Raw genomic sequence first — 15859 nt, 5'->3', positions numbered from 1 at the left:
TTTTAGAAAACCACATAAATATGAGCTGTGAAGAACAAAGATTGGCTATTGTGCATGAAGAAATAAGTTACAAAAAGCCTCTCAGAGAAAGGAGCACAGACACGTCTCTGCTCAGAAAATGACACTGTACCCTCTTCACTGTGGGCTCTCCCATAAGAAGTTGGGAAGATCCCAATAGCAATTGTGGAGGCTGCCCAGTGTTTCTCATTAGGCTCTTAAGAAGTCGTTGCTAGTGAAATTCCCAAGGGAAAATGAATAAGACTGGTTTGGGCACACAGAAAAATTGAATTCTCAACGGACATTTCTGTGGTGCACAATGAGGCATCCTTGACTGCAGTGAAGTTCTGTTCACTGTACACCCAGCAGACCATACCAAATGCATTTGTGCCACTAGGGAGCTGAAGACTGCTGGACTCCTATGCTAGCAGGGTGATAGAACTGGACTTAAAGCAGCCAAGTTTAAATTTGGGCTTAACAGTGATAATAATTTTCTGCTGCTTTGTCTTTTAAAGCATAGAATCCCATTTTCTCCCATCTGGGGAAAGGTCTCTCTTCTGTGTTGTCTCTGCAGCTCTTGGGGCATTGCTTTCAAGCAGCCTTGTCCACAGAAGCAGAGGGATTTCTCTGTCAGACAATGCCTTATTGGTGCCACAGGCCAGGTCAAAACCCTGTTCCACTGGCCTTCCATGGACACCCAGTAATGCCAGTAAGCACACACTATCCCATGGAATGTGGACTTGAGGCTCCACAGTTTGGGGGGCTTGACTTTCAAACCTGACAAAATTAAGGCAGCACTTGAAAGGACTGACCCCTAGAGAATTTGTTCGAGTTTCATGAACACTTCAGCTTATATGAATTAACTTCTACTGTATATTTTGACCACAGAAGAGCATGTAATCCAGGCACTGTTAAAGCTCCATTCAAAGCATGTCTAATATAATTTATATTCTCTTTCAACTAATGGATATTAAAGTTAAATACTAAATCTTGAGAACTCTAGAAACTTACCTCTTTGCCTGAACAATGGGCATCAAAACAAACTCACTTCCTTTCCCTCATCTACAGATAACTTGCACCCAGCTTCAAATCCCTTCTGAGTCAGGCAGAAGCCTGAGCTTCAAGTGTGGAAAGAAAATAAAACAAGAACGCCCCCATTAAAGGAAGATTTCAGGGGAAACCTGTGTTGTGATTAAACTTTTGTTTCACTTTTGCTTTTAAGAATATGAAAGAGGAAAGCACTACCAAACTACAGACACCCCTGCAGGGGTTTGGAAAAGTTTAAAGTCTTTGAACGACGCTGTGAAACTAAAGGGGAGAAGCAGAGGAAGAAAAATGGAGTACAAGACAAATATACAGTACATTTATCAAGGTATAGAGGAATTTCATATGGCACAAAACTTTTAAGAGATGATGGCAACTCTGAATTGCTTGGCAGAAAATGAAAAGAGACATAAGGAAAATGGCATAAAGTTGAGCAACAGGAGAAGGTGAGAGATGAGGTATCCAAGCTACTGATTATGTGCTGGCTATGTTACCCTCACCAGCCAAAGTTAGTACTGCTAAAAAATTCCAGGCACACAAGGAATACCTCCAAATCTTTTAACATGGAAGCAAGGACTGGGTGTCCACCAGTATTTGCTCCTTAATGTGAGCAGTTGGGTTTCAGGTTTCTCAAACTGCACCCCATTTTTTCCTGTGTCTTCAAAATAGGGACAAGTTTCTAGAGGTCAGTGAAAAGTTTCCTATCTTCAGGAATCCAGACCTTCACCTTTACACACACACAGCTCTGGGTCACTGAGGGCTGGCTCCAGGGCTCTGCTTCTCTTGTGGCACAGACCCAGCTCCTGCTCCAGGTCCTTCAGGTGTGAGCAAGTCTGGAAACCCAAAGGTAATCGAGACAAAAATGGGACATGAGAGTGCTCAGGTACAAAGTGTATATGGGCTGCCACAGTGACAGTTCTGACTTTACAGCTACTTGTTCTCAGATCAGTTTTTCCAGTTTTGCCTCTTAATGCAGGTTTGGCTTTTACTTCATTTGAGATTTTACTCTTCTATCAAAAGAATAAAAGGGGCATTAAAAAGTAGTAACATCCCCCAGTCTAATTTTAATTTCAAGACTGCCTTCAGAATTTTTCTACGTAGGCTCTATGATGCAGCATTAGACTTTGTTTGGACAAGACTCCTCTCCTTGTTACAATAAAGAATTTGCACTAGACCCCAAGTGCTCTTCCCTGTGGAAATGTTAACACCCAAGCAGTTTTCACCCAGATCATTTAGATTTTTTTCTATTTTCCAACGTACCAGCAGACAGTGAATAGCACACAGGAATCTGCCTCCTTGCCAGTAGCTAAGTGAATTATAGTCACCCTCAACAAATAAAGCAGCCTAAATTTAGGTGAGTAAACACAAACTTGCAGTGAAGTAATTGACTTGCAAGCTACACAATATTAAACAATAAACAGAAGAGAATGTACGGTTATGACAATGATTCTTTAAAAGCTTTAAAAGGATTTGAGCTGAGTTGGAAACAGTGATTCTCATATGGAAATCTTATTTCTACCTGCTATATGCCAAGAACTTCTCTTTGTGATTTTTTTTTCTTTTTTAAACTAGAGACAATTAAGTGGTAATTTTTTACAATGGTGTGGAAGATTTAGATAACTGTTCTATAGCTGCACTCTCTTTGGCTGGATAAGTAGTTTTCCATCTCTGGATTTTTTTTCCCTGCTTACAAAAAGACTTCTTCACAGTTGAAAATAATAAGACAAATATAATACAAGATGATATAAGGTAAGGCAAATGTAATAAATCTCCTACGAGGCTACATATTTAAAAAAATTTTTTAGGTTGCCTATTTTGATAAAAATGTGTCAGAATTATGAACCCATTCCCCTAGAGGAGAAAGTCAGGTATCACTGAACAAAATCTATGTATATGCAAGGCTTCTTAGTTGTTTTTCCATGGTAACTAGATTTAAAACAGATTAAAGTCTTAAACTTAAAATGAGGTAATTATGAGAGTCCAGGTGAATCATAGCTGATCTTTAATTTGAAGGCTCAGGTGAGTCATTACCTTTTATAAATTTCCTGATTACTAAGCCCCCAACATACAGATCAGCACCCTGGATTATTTGTGAATAACAGCAGAAGCACAGGAGAAATACCACCCACTTGTGTCTGAGCTGAGGAAAAAAATAAGGTCCTGCCAAAACCACTCCCAATGCAATGAAAAATGGCTGGCGATTCTTTAATAATATTATTGGATGTGATTTGAGTTCAGATCAAGGCAGCAGAGGAAAAAAAAAATCAAAATATTAAATAGAAAACACTTTTCTTTACAGACTTATTCCATCTTGTGTGTGTATATGCTTTTTCCCTGGCAGTCTTTTAACACCATCCTATTCCTCACATTGTCTGGTTGGAATTACACTCAAAAGGCTTTAAACCAAACAGTGCCTATGAACCAAAATCATTAAAACTTGTCTATTGTTGCTGCTTATACTACATATGAGTATTCTATGTATGCTAAATGAATAAAAATGTTTTTTCTTTGCACACATTAAGTTCTTCATTCAACCTAGCATCTCCATGATTCAGGGAGGGCTCGGGTTGTCCAAACAATGACAAGCCCTGGATTTCACATCACTGCTACCCTTCAGCTGATACAGGCTGGACCATGGTGTGTCAGATCTGCAGCTTATTCATGGGAATTCCGTGAAGCTAAACCACTTCAGAAGATGACAGTCTTGGTCTCTGCTTAACTACCAGAGTAGTAGTACTGAATTGTATCCTTTTCTGCTCAATATTGCATAGCAAGGGACTGGTCTTTTGTTGCAACATTTACCACAATACCGCACAATGAGGTAATGCAAAGCTTAAAGACACTGCTTGCTGGTGTTTTAACCTAACATGGCACTAAGGAGATGTAATACTCTTCAAATATCTTGTGCTAATAAACAATTTAACCAGAAAATGCAAAAGGAAAGTTCATACCTGGCCTAGCCAAAACAAGCAAAAGGAGCACCATGCTCTAAGCAGCCATAAGAAATATAAATACTACGTGTAGAAAAGCTCTGCCCTCTGGCTATGCTGCAGGATGACAGATTCCCACCGAGTGCCTCTGTCAGAATCCTGACTCTCCTTAGGCAATGGGCAGGGGGTGCAGGCTGGCTCCCGGCCTGGGGACACTTGCTCTCCCATTAACTTTATTTAGGACATGCAAACTCCTGCTTTAAGGTTCAACATCTCCTTTAAGGCAGCCGAGGCAGCTCTCCTTCCCCATACCAGACACTGGAATGATCTTGTTCAGAGCCAGCTCCACTGCAGCTCTCTTGGTGCTGAGCCCTGACCCAGCAGATTCACTTGGCATTATGCAGACCCCAAATATATCAGAGAAACCAAAAGATGAGATTTTTAACCCTTTCAACTTTTCTGCCCTGGAACTATGTATACAGAAACTCCCAGCTCTGCAGAGAGCAGTACTGGGCAGCAGAACCATTTTCAGCTATCCATGAGCACAGATCCCCTGCCCTGAACAGCAGGTGAGGGTGCAGAGCCCTGTACAACAAAGCACCCACAGCACAGGGCTGCAGTACTGAGACCTCATCTACTTCCTGACTAAAGGAAATTACAGATGGGGGTGCAGAGGGTACAGAGAATTTGATTAACCTTGATAAGACCCCTCTCTAAATATATTAAATCATCTTCTGTTCTTAGAGAAAGCAGCTTTGAGTTTCTAAGCCAGGAGCTGTATATACTCCAGGGAGTACTGTCACACATACATCTGCAGCAACTGATTGTCAGCACAGCATTTTTCTGGCTGGGGAGACTCCCCAGTTAAAATCAAAATGCAGAGTAGAAAGGAGCACTTGTTACCTGGCAGGTGTCCTCCTGCAAGACATCTGATGGTACCAAGCAGTGTTCTCTGCATTAACACATTAGGAAAATGGAGATGGAACACTGGGGAGGGGAAGAAAAAGCTGCAGCTTGTGATCAAGTCTTTGTAAATCACTGCTTCACACTGAGAAAATAACTGCATGGATTATAACATGCCAATATTTTGTTGCAGGGGATCAGACTAGCATAATATCAGAGCTCTACAGCAAAGACTTGGTCCTGTTTCTCTGAAATGCCTGTGCTTTCCTTCCCCCTTCTCACTTCCTTCTGATGCTCTTTCCAATGCATGCAAAAAACCAGAGAGGCATCCACAGAGAGCCTGCTTATCTCAAAGCCTGACTATCTTCTGTCCAGAGTGATACCAGAGCCCTACAGAAATCTCTGTGGCAGCTGTGGAGCAGAACATTTAAAGGTGTCAGCAGAAGGAGGTGAACTGAGGTTGTATAGACCTGGTTATAAGAAATGAAAGTATTCAGAAATCATTGATAATATTCAAGAATTCAGTGCCAATATTTAAAAATAAAACTGCTGCCTTTCATCCTATTTCCTACTTGCAAACTTCCCACACTCTTCCAAGAAGGTAAATAGCATTATTTCATTTTATTATGGGGAGACAGAGAAACAAAGCAATAAAAAGATTTGTCCATAATAACCCAAAAGACCCATGGCAGAACTGGATATCATTTTGAATCCAGCCTGGCCCTTTGGACATGAGATCTAGACAGGGCACCCCAGCAATGCTCTGAGTGCTGGTGCTTGGCCAGTGAGTCCTGGCTCTGTACCAGTGCCAGACCCACTGCACTCAGCAGCCACCCCACAGGACTCCCACACCACTGGGGAAGGATGAATGCAGGGCACCCACGTGGTGAAAATCTCCAACACAACACACCCCAAATAAGCAAATACTGTCAATAATTCAAAGAGAAGAAAGTTAAAAAAGGGGAAAAAAGTGACATTTTCCTCCACTTGTTGCCAGCCAAGAGCTGCTGTTCACCCAGGTAAAAATATTACTTGTGTCTACAGGATGGTAGAAATATACTTTATTATTTGCAGCTGCTGAGAGGCAGCTGTGTAAACTTTCTCCTGATTCCTGATGGTGAGTTGAGCAACAATTTGATTTACCACATTCAAATTTCCTTTTGGTTGTTCAGTCCATTATATATACACATCAGAGGACACCACAGAAAATTTCTGGCCCATCTTCAGTGTAAACTATTAATGCAATACTTTGACTCATGTACCTCTCACACTATAAATGTTTTGTTAATATGATACAGTGTTCAAGATGAGGATAAATCATGGCTGTAAAAAGAATTTGCTTTCCACTTCCAGAACCACCCTTTGAGTACCAACATAGAATATTGACCTATGACACAATGAAAGTCTAGTAAAAACTAATTTAATAAATGCAAATCTATTAATAAACTCAAAATGTGGAATGAGGATGTTCACCTTCTCCTTAGTTTTTTCATTGTCCCAGCGACAGAACAGGGGATTAAGGCTATGATTACTTTTCTGCTGGTTTCTATACCAGTTAATTTCACAGATGGGACACTGGGGCTTTAAACACTCTTGGAATAATAATCATCAACTGATCATTAGTGATTTAAATAAAAAATTGAAGTAGTAGCAAACCACTGAAAATCTCAAGCCACTATTCAAAGCTCAGTCTGTGCCCATTCTGATCTGAACCAAAAAAGACAGCTGGTTCTGGGATAATTCAAGATAGTTTGGCCTAAAATGGTGCTGGAAGCAGGAGCTGGCTTGCTAACAAAGCATTTTTTTTTCACAGAAATAATAAATTGTAGAAAATTTTCCAAAACTTCTGCATGCATTGCTAGAATAGCTGAATTGCTTTAAACCATTTCTACTATTAACAAACTTTCACTAGTTTCAGAAAACAACATACTTTCCGAAGTATTTAACAACCATATGTATATATGAAAGAGAGAAAAATATTTGTCCCTCCCTAGATACTTACTATCCAATTATAAGCTAAATTTCCCTCCTTGAATTCCCCTCCTGAGCAATATAATTTTCCTGCAAGAAAGGAAAATAATAGTGCCTGGTCACAACCTGGGATCTTGATAACAGCAGAAGTCAGCATTAAATCATCTGAAAGCAGTTCAAGTGACCCAGGTTCAACATATTCATTAAAGATTTATATAAAGCCATCTGCATTAAAACCCTGAGCCAAAGGTTCCATTAAACTGGAAAAAACCCAAAATGTAACTTTGGTGAAAGTTACTGCAGAAAAGCAATCTGAATGATTGGTTTGGAACTGTGAATGTGGGTCCTTTCAGACTCCAGGTAACACCCTGAGCTAGGAATACCTGCAGTATTTCCAGCCTGGAATGAATAAAAAGAACCTGGTGTGGACTACAATTTAGGCACCTTGTATTAATTTTAATATCTATATTCATACAAAATGATGACAACATCAATTAGTTACACAAGTATTTACATATATATTTTTGCCTATATAATATGTTGATTACTTAAGAAGTCTGAAATGTTTTTAGCTCTTTGGGAAAATTCAGCAGTGAACTTCTAGCTCAGGCTTCAAGTGATGCTTCAAGCCACTATAGGCTAATAAAGCATGTCCTGCAAATGATCCAGCCCACAGTGCATATGCTGAGACAGTGCTTTACAAACCATCAACGTCTTCACAGGAAAGCCTTAGTCCAAAACTGATCTCACCCCCATCAGAGCTTTGGAGAGAACTTTGCACCCCATAGATCAGTTCAAATTGTGCTTTCAACCAGAAAAAAAAAGCTCCTTTTCTAAGTCTAAGTAGGAGAAAAGTAAACTCAGTCCTACTCCTGGAAACTTTTCCACTAATACTGAGTTCCTTCTGCTCCCTAAAAGGCAAAAGAAGTTAATCTGTGTTTAAAGAATGCAGAGTACAGAATTTTTGAGCAGCCTCTTGAGGCAGGTGCACTTTCACACTAAATATGTAGTGATCCAAAGAGAAATCCCATCCTCTTGTGGCCCTGTGTTCTCCTGTCACTGCATGGCTTAGTGCAGCTAAACCCTGCTCCTTTAGGAGGGAGTTTAACTTTAGGCTTGATTGTCACCATAACTTACAGCAAGTTGTTTTCCTAATGAAGACCTAAAGAGGACACCCAGCAGTCACACATTCAACTCAGTGATCCTTTGAGCTCAGCTAAAGCTGAGTCAACTTCTTTGATGAACTCCATGCTCCAAATGCCAAGTCTCTTAGGAAATGGAGTACTGGTTTTGGCACTGAAAGTTAGTTCTTTAAATTATATTCTGTGTGACTTCTACACAGTGAAAAAGTCACGTTTAGCTCCCTCAGCATAAAGTCTTCTAAGTAGATGAATCTCCAATTAGAGAAAGATAGAAACAATTCATTCCGAATCTAAACATGCTTGGAAATTAGTGCCTCGGATTCATTTCTAGTTAAAGTAGGCTAACTAAAATAGACAATTCATGATGTTTATTCTTTCCAGATCTACATATAGTCAGCAAACAGCTACTTAAAACCTTCAAAGTAGCTCTGCTGTATTTGTGATTGCTTTCTGCAGCTCAGAACCTTAAAAGGTATAATACATGATTTTTTCCTCTCTCCAGTTCTCTTTGTTTTTTCTCTCTCTTTTTGGCAGATGTCAAATAAAGGGATTTTATCTTTCTGTTTCTATTGCTCATTTTTCGGCTGCATCTCTGAGCTCATCACAATTAACTAAAATGTTCCTCTGCCTCCACACAGCATAAACAACAGACCCAATAGGAGGGATAGAGAGGAACCAAACAGCATTAAACAACAAGCTATTTTAAATGTGTGAAGAGATATGGCCTTACCTGCTACAGAAGTCCCATCTCAAGGGACTGCTGGGCAGAAGATGGATGAAATCCTGGACCTCTAGAAGTTCACTCAGCAGACTCAGACAACCATTAAGTGCACTGCTATTGAAACACACGATTTGTGAGTGGCAGAGCCTGTGTAGTCATAGATCAACTCACCCCAGCCCCAGCTTACCTGCAAATCCACACTCCTCAGTCACAAATCATGCCTCCTGCAGGGACATCTCCATTGTAGGGGCAGCTTGAGGATTTTTTTTCACGGGAGGATCTCTTTTCACAGGATAACACAACTATCAAATTGCATTGCCTTCTTTTACCTACAGTAAGAATGGCAGAATCAAAAATTGGTCTCTGAATTGCAACTTAAGCGATGAGTTTTTCCCTTCTTTAGTTTTTTCATTTATAATTTTATTCAGAGAGAGAATCTTCAGAGATGAGGTAGAGCATGGAGCTTGTCCTTCAACTTCAGCTGCTTAAAAAGAGATGCCAGAGGTCACTGAATCACCCTTAACTTGCTACCTCACCTTAAGGCAAAAGGGTTGTCTATGGCTTAGCTGAACTCCAGGTAGAGAGCTGACACAGATTGTGAAAGATTCTGTGTAAATCCTGTAGGCACAGGTGAGTTCAGAAGCATTAGACTGTAAATCCAATAAAAAGGAAGGGACTACATTCATTACACATGCCATCAAACAATATAATTAAGCTCATTTTAAGGGAATGACTAATTTGTGAAAGGAAGGATGACAAATGTAAAGTTGCCTTCCCACAATTATAAGTCTGAACTAATGGCTTCTTTCACGCCTACTGTGTTATAGAGGACAAGAGAGAAGAGCTGTGTTTATTGCTGCTCACACCCACACCAATTTATGGCCTCAGTTCTTTTCCAACAGCATGAGCTATGTTTTGGTCCAGGATAGATAGTCAGAAGAAACATGAAGTCAAAATCAACCAGAGCTGAATATAAACATGTGTTCACAAATTTATGATTTTCAATAATATGTGCCTAGATTTAAGTCTGTTTTATGAGGAGAATGAAAAAAAAACGGAATTGTTTAAACTATTTTTATTTTCCATGACGTCTAATATTGCTGCATTGCAAAATAAGGTCTCAAAATTCATGATTTCACCACACAGGAATCTGAAAGATTTTTACCTCCTTTCCAGGTCCTATATTTAAATGTCTATATACTTCATAATCTTTCCAGTGGCAAAAATAGTTCTTCTCACTATAAATACCATTACCTGTGATATTTGCATCTGTGTTATTATTTTATTATAATAAAGAGAAACCAAGGAAGAGTAAAATCGCTTACAAGAACAGTTGTAGAGAATAAATCCCGTTCTTGAGGGATTTTGCAATGTGTTGGATTTTGGTTTTGTTCTGACTGGAAATTCTCCAAAGGAATGTTTTTCCATAGGAAAATGCTGATTCATCAAACCCAAAGCATTTAGCAGTAGAAAAGGCCAACTACAGTGGAAATCTTTCTTCCAGTGGAAACATGCCCAGGCTTCTGCCAGCTTGCCTGAGGCACTGTGCTGCACAGATGGGAAACCAAATCATCCCAGAACTAAAAATAAGAGGTTTGACATGGAGATAAGATCATGGAAGGCTCACTAGCTCCTGTTGCCAGCATCCTATATTTCCAAGGTTTCTCATCCTAAAACAGTTTACCTGGATCTGGATTGCTGGATGGCAGAGACAGATGACAGAGCTTTGTTTTATGAGAACACTTTAAAATCCACAAAGCTCACGTGAAACACAAAACATGTAATTACCACTTCTTCTAACTGAAACAAAACAAAACAAAACAAAACAAAACAAAAAAAAACCAAAACCCCAAAACAACTCTAAGCTTTCTTTTGTCCTGAAAACCACTTCCAGCTTTGTAAAGCCTTACATGAAATTATGTCTTTTACAATACTCCTGTTGAGACATTCAGAGCAATTCCCTTTACAATTAAATGCTTAAAAGGGCAAGAGAGGCACTCACAGTTCCCCCATGTGCACAGGAGGATGTTTATCCATCTCACGGCTCCTGGGAATGTCAGCACACTCCCTCACACCCACAGAAGCAAGAACAAGACTCCACTCAAAGGTCCTGCTTGGAGCTCACAGCCTGGGTAACTTGTGGGATAAATCTGCAGGGAAGTTCATGACAAGGCAGCTCCCAAATTCTTCGTGACTCTGTTACTGGAGCTGCCTGAACCTTGCTAATGAGCCCAGAGGCAGTGCCCATAGCTGGGGTGAGATCTGCCAGGCAGAGCCCAGGTGAGAGCACACCTGGCCAGCACATTGCCACAAACACCTTCCTTGCACCTCACCAGCTCTGCCCATGCACAAACACTTCCCAGGGCACTGGGCCATCACAGCCTGAGCTGTGGTCATTGCTCCCTGCTCCACAGGGAAGCACTGAACATTTCTCAGCACACCAAGAAATCCATTTCTATCTTCCCACTTTATTTAATTCGGACAATTCTATTCAGAGCCAGAGCCAGCAGCAACAAGGACTTGACTACAGGAGTGCCAAGTGGCTGATGCTCAACATAAACAAGCCAGAGAATGCAAACTCCTTCAGGAGCAGGATTGCTGTTATGGACACTGGATTTCTTAAACCAGTGACAGCTTTAGGTGTCTCTGTCAGACAGGGGCTCAGTGCAGCTTTTGGGAAGTGGAGTTGACTTCTTGCTACATCCTGTAAGTTATCTTGCAGGGGCATGTGACTCTGCTGCCCCAAAGTTCAAACAAGCTGCTGGGGGGCACAGAATAAGTTTAAACTTTCAAAATTAAACTTAAGTTCAAATACCAATGAAGGAAGGCGTGCTATTGACTTGAATAGCAGACGTTTACTAAAAAAAATCTGTTTCTGCTTTGTTTTGTGATTTGATCATATTATATCATTTGTATGCACTGAAAGATGAAATATTGGCAATTACTGTAATGGAGTTGTACATAGTTAATTATTCACTAGCCTGTACTTGGGAAAGTACCCCACGAATGCACAACTGAGTGTACAGCTGAGATGTCAGCTAGAAAACACCAGCAAGTTCATATATCTGAGAGTTACTATGGGCAGTATCAAACTTACTCCAGGATCTACAACTTCTAATGTGGGCTTAATCTATGGTTCCTCCTTTTCCTTTACACCTCTTTCTGATGTTCTTGCCCTTTCCAGTATTCTGAATCCTTGTCTTTCCTCCCAGACCTCAAAGACATTCCCTTAAGGCTACCTCAGAAGGGCTAGGGCAGACTACTTTGGAGCTTTTATGACACTCAAAGTTCAGACCCACAGGATGGCCATTATATGAAAAATCACAGTCTGAGTGTAACAACAAAAAAAAGTCCACCACTGCAATGGCATGAATCCTTTCAAATCAAATCACGCTCCCTCTATGGCCACAGGGATTCCTCCAGGAAAGCCTCCTCCTCTACAATCTTCACCATACTGTCTAGAGAATGAGGGAACTCTTGTATTTGCCCAGCTGTAGTTATTCTCTGTGAAACTCCTCAGTGGAAGCCAAAGGATAATGGGGATTATAGAGAAAAAGAACAGTTCAAAGATTCAGGCAATCTTACAGTAATTCTGTGCAGCCAGAACTGTGCAGTGAAAACAGATCTCTGCTTTCAGAAAACTGTAGGACTCTTCATGAGTGTTACTTGCTACTGATCTCTACTAAGAACACTGCTGAGCACAGAATTCTGGGAGATGAAAGGGACAAGAATCTAATAAAATCATTATGTAGGATTTCCACTGCTCTCTTATAAACTTCTCTTATATCAGAAAGTTTGACCTTTGGGGAATTGTTTCTTGGAACAGCTCGTTCTGGAGCACACAGGGGAGAGGATGTTCTGACCCTTGTCCTGAAAACACTCGAGCCTGGTCTGGCTCAAGAAGCAGCTCTAGTGGGGCTGCTAGTGACAGCTACCACCACAGAATCCATGCAGGATCCTTGAGGAACACATTTCTGGGGAGAGGCACAACATATCAAAGGAATGCTCAATCTAGTATAGTGACACTAAACTCTAGAAAGAGGAATTTTTTCCAAACTCGACTTTGTTAAAGGCACCCTGAAATGAATACACACAAATTGAGGTACTTAGCAAGGATGTTACACTTGATTTGTTTGAATCAAAAATCTATCCTGAGAAAAGATAAATCCAACCCACGTCCCTCAGTAACCTCAAGTAAACTAGGAACAAGAAACAAATCCACTGAAATGAAGGCCAAAGTATTCCACATGACTCACAGTCAGTGATCAAAGGACGCAACTATGATAAAATTAAAAAATGAAATTAAGTTCCCTCTATTCCCATAAAGTCACAAGTGCTGGTATTTTCTCTGCTTGTTCTGCTAGGTTGTCCAAGATGTGGGAGAGTGGAGCTTGGTTTAACCAGTTAGAGTGACACAGAAAAGAATGATCCAGCAGGTACTTTAAGGCACACATGAACTTAAAAAGAACATACAATTTAATTTGTTATCAATAAGTTTATAAACCATATCTCAAGTGTACAATTTGAAAACACATAGTGTTGAAGAAAACAGTTTGTTTTTGAAACAGTGAAATTTTGTGCAAAAGTAAAGGACAAGAAAGGAAATTTCTTAGGAAATAAAGCTGTGTACTGCTATCTGTTAGAGGGTTCCTTGTGTCTTCCTTTGGAGACACTGAGATGGTCCTATCCTTTGAGACAGGGAGCTCAGGTGTGACTACAACTACCTGTGCATAGACATGCACCTAGCACCAGTACTTACATCCACAGCAGAAGGGAAAAAGCCACACTATCTTCAAACTCATGCAAGATGTTATGGGACATAGCCCCAGGTCTCTCAAGGCTCCAAGTGTCTCTGCTGAGTACAAGGTACATTGATGTCCTGAGATATCTTCATAATTGCCTTCCTCCATAAACCTTTTCTACAACTTCTTCCCTTCTTTAAAGGTTCATTTGTCTACACCCAAAGGCTGTTGCTTTAATAGCACACAGCTACAACCTTGAATCCAATTTCCATAAAAACAGGGAAGGTGAGAGAAATAGGATTTGTACTGTCTCATCTGGACTTTCCACTTGGACACCCTCTGCCCATTGGATTGGGAGATGTATTTGATTTTTCTCTGAAGTATGTGATAAGCTCACTGCACCTGGCTTTGAACCTGGCTGAACTTTCACTTTGCCTTCACTTCTTCACTTGGCCTTGCACCTTCTTGTCCCCAGACTGTCTGGTGATCATTGGACTCTTCTCTGGACCTGGGGATTCTCACTGGACCTGCTGCACCCCCATTCAGGTGCTGAGAGGTCCTGCCACACTGTCACCCCCAGGTCCCTGGCACACATGACATTCACCACAGGCATTCCAAGCACCTGCTGAGCAGTACCTGTGTGCCAGCTCACATGAACAGCCCAGCACCGAGCATCTGTTAGATCAGTATTTTAAATTAACTGCTAAAAGTATCAATGCTGCTGTTGCTTCATCTTGGGAAAACTAAGGAGAACTGGTCTGATGTTCGTGTTGTGATGGAAAGTTTTTTTGGCTGACTTTGTGGGGGGTGGTTTCCATCCCTTTGTGGAGCCATGGTTTATTTTGTTTCTTGTTTTATTTCTTGATAGTTTGCCAGCATTCTCTGGGATACATTATTCCTCAGCATTTTCTGAATCTCTGTCAGTACAGTCCAATGCTTCCTCCTCCCAGCTCTCATACATGCAATGACTCAGCCCTGGCTCTCACTTTCCCTTTGTTGAACTTTGTGACAATTTTTTCAGCTGCATTGCTGTGTGGCCAGAAGAAGTATGTATACAGTGTGCCAAAACTGAATTTCAAACAACAGAAAGAAAAAGCAAGAAAGCGATTTGTTTCTCTTGCATTAGAATATATCTGCATTTTAGATCTCAAATCTATGCATATAGGGACACTCATTTATCTGTGCAGGATGGGAGTGACACATAAGATGCTCAGCAGTTGCTAAACCTGCAGAAAGTTTTAACTCAGAAAAGTTTGGAATAATTCTTGTTTCATGGGCCTCACATTGTCATCAGAGAGCACTGACAAGACATTTGAGATTTGAAAAAGTTGAGAGATGAAATGAGCTGCAGTGATGGAGTTGTGGGCATACAAAGTAGGTTAAGACACAAAGTCTCTTTGAATTACAGGCACAGAACGGGTTGCAAGCAAATAACCCATTATTGCTTGCTAAACTCAAGGACGACAGAATTAATGTCTACAACTTCATAGAGAAGTACCACAAGGAGCCAGTGATGCCCCCAGTCCAAAGGAAAGGATAGCATAGCTGGAGAAAGTGTAAGCCACTCTAAGGTAACTTCCAATTTGCCTTTGAATGGACAGAAGCAGATAAGAATGTTCTTGTTCACATAAGCATGATTCTATTTTTCCCGATTCTATTCCAGTTAAAACATACAAGGAAGGAAAACTCTTAATGAACAGGGCACTGTGAGGGTCAGGGAAAGCAAAATAGGCACTGAATAAATGAAATCCTCAATTCCTGACATTGCCCAATCCCCAGTGAAAATCCACATTCAAAAAAACCCTCTGTACTGCACCGTGTCACTGCATAGTTATTGAAAGCTTGATGCACCAGTGTTTCTGAACTTATGGAACAATTAATTCTTCTGTGAAAGGGACCCGGAGCACAATTAAATTCCAAACTGAAATCTTGATTCAGGCTGACCAGAGTAGACTGAAATTTTTCCAAGTTTCAAAATTTAGTGAGAAACTTATTAATTAAGTAGAATAATTTTATATGCTGTGCATGTATTTCCCCACTCTTTCTCAGACTAGTTTTGTTAGTTGTGCTCTGCTACAATATTTTATCCAGTTGCTGAATAACAATAACTTATATTGATCTCCCAGACAGAGCTCATCTCTTTTGATTTCATGTGAACCCTCAAACCCACAGATCAAGCTTTTGCCTTGGCATAAGAGCTGGAGGGCTTTTGTTTATCTGAGAATTGTTTGTCCCATTGCTGCTGGCCAAGGGATCCACCTCTGCTGGACTCTTTTGGACTTGGTTCTCCTGTAAAACTTCACCAGAGTTCAGGTTCCTAATTCAATGAAGACTAGTTATAAACAACTCCTCTCACCATTTTTTCTGGGTCTCAGGCAGCCACCTTCCCTGGGAGGGATGTGCTGTTGC

General features: G+C 40.6%; 1 long non-coding RNA gene across 6 annotated transcripts in view; it reads right to left on the bottom strand.

The window, feature by feature from the left end:
• Window positions 1-15859, bottom strand: part of LOC148222629 (uncharacterized) — a 102472-nt gene that overhangs the window by 70985 nt on the left and 15628 nt on the right. For 3 of the 6 annotated variants that reach the window (XR_015805651.1, XR_015805656.1, XR_015805652.1), the window contains exons 1-2: window positions 8896-9360; window positions 8718-8822 (exon numbers count right to left, since the gene is read on the bottom strand). This is a non-coding gene — a long non-coding RNA (uncharacterized LOC148222629). Of the gene's footprint in view, window positions 1-8717; window positions 8823-8895; window positions 9370-15859 lie in introns of those variants that run through there. The other 3 variants (XR_015805653.1, XR_015805655.1, XR_015805654.1) reach the window with 3 other exon arrangements.

The sequence above is a fragment of the Sturnus vulgaris genome, chromosome 10 (assembly GCF_052056855.1).
Source record: "Sturnus vulgaris isolate bStuVul1 chromosome 10, bStuVul1.hap1, whole genome shotgun sequence".
Taxonomy (NCBI): domain Eukaryota; kingdom Metazoa; phylum Chordata; class Aves; order Passeriformes; family Sturnidae; genus Sturnus; species Sturnus vulgaris.
Note: the sequence above shows the minus strand (reverse complement) of the source record. Positions and strands in the feature narration are given on the sequence as shown.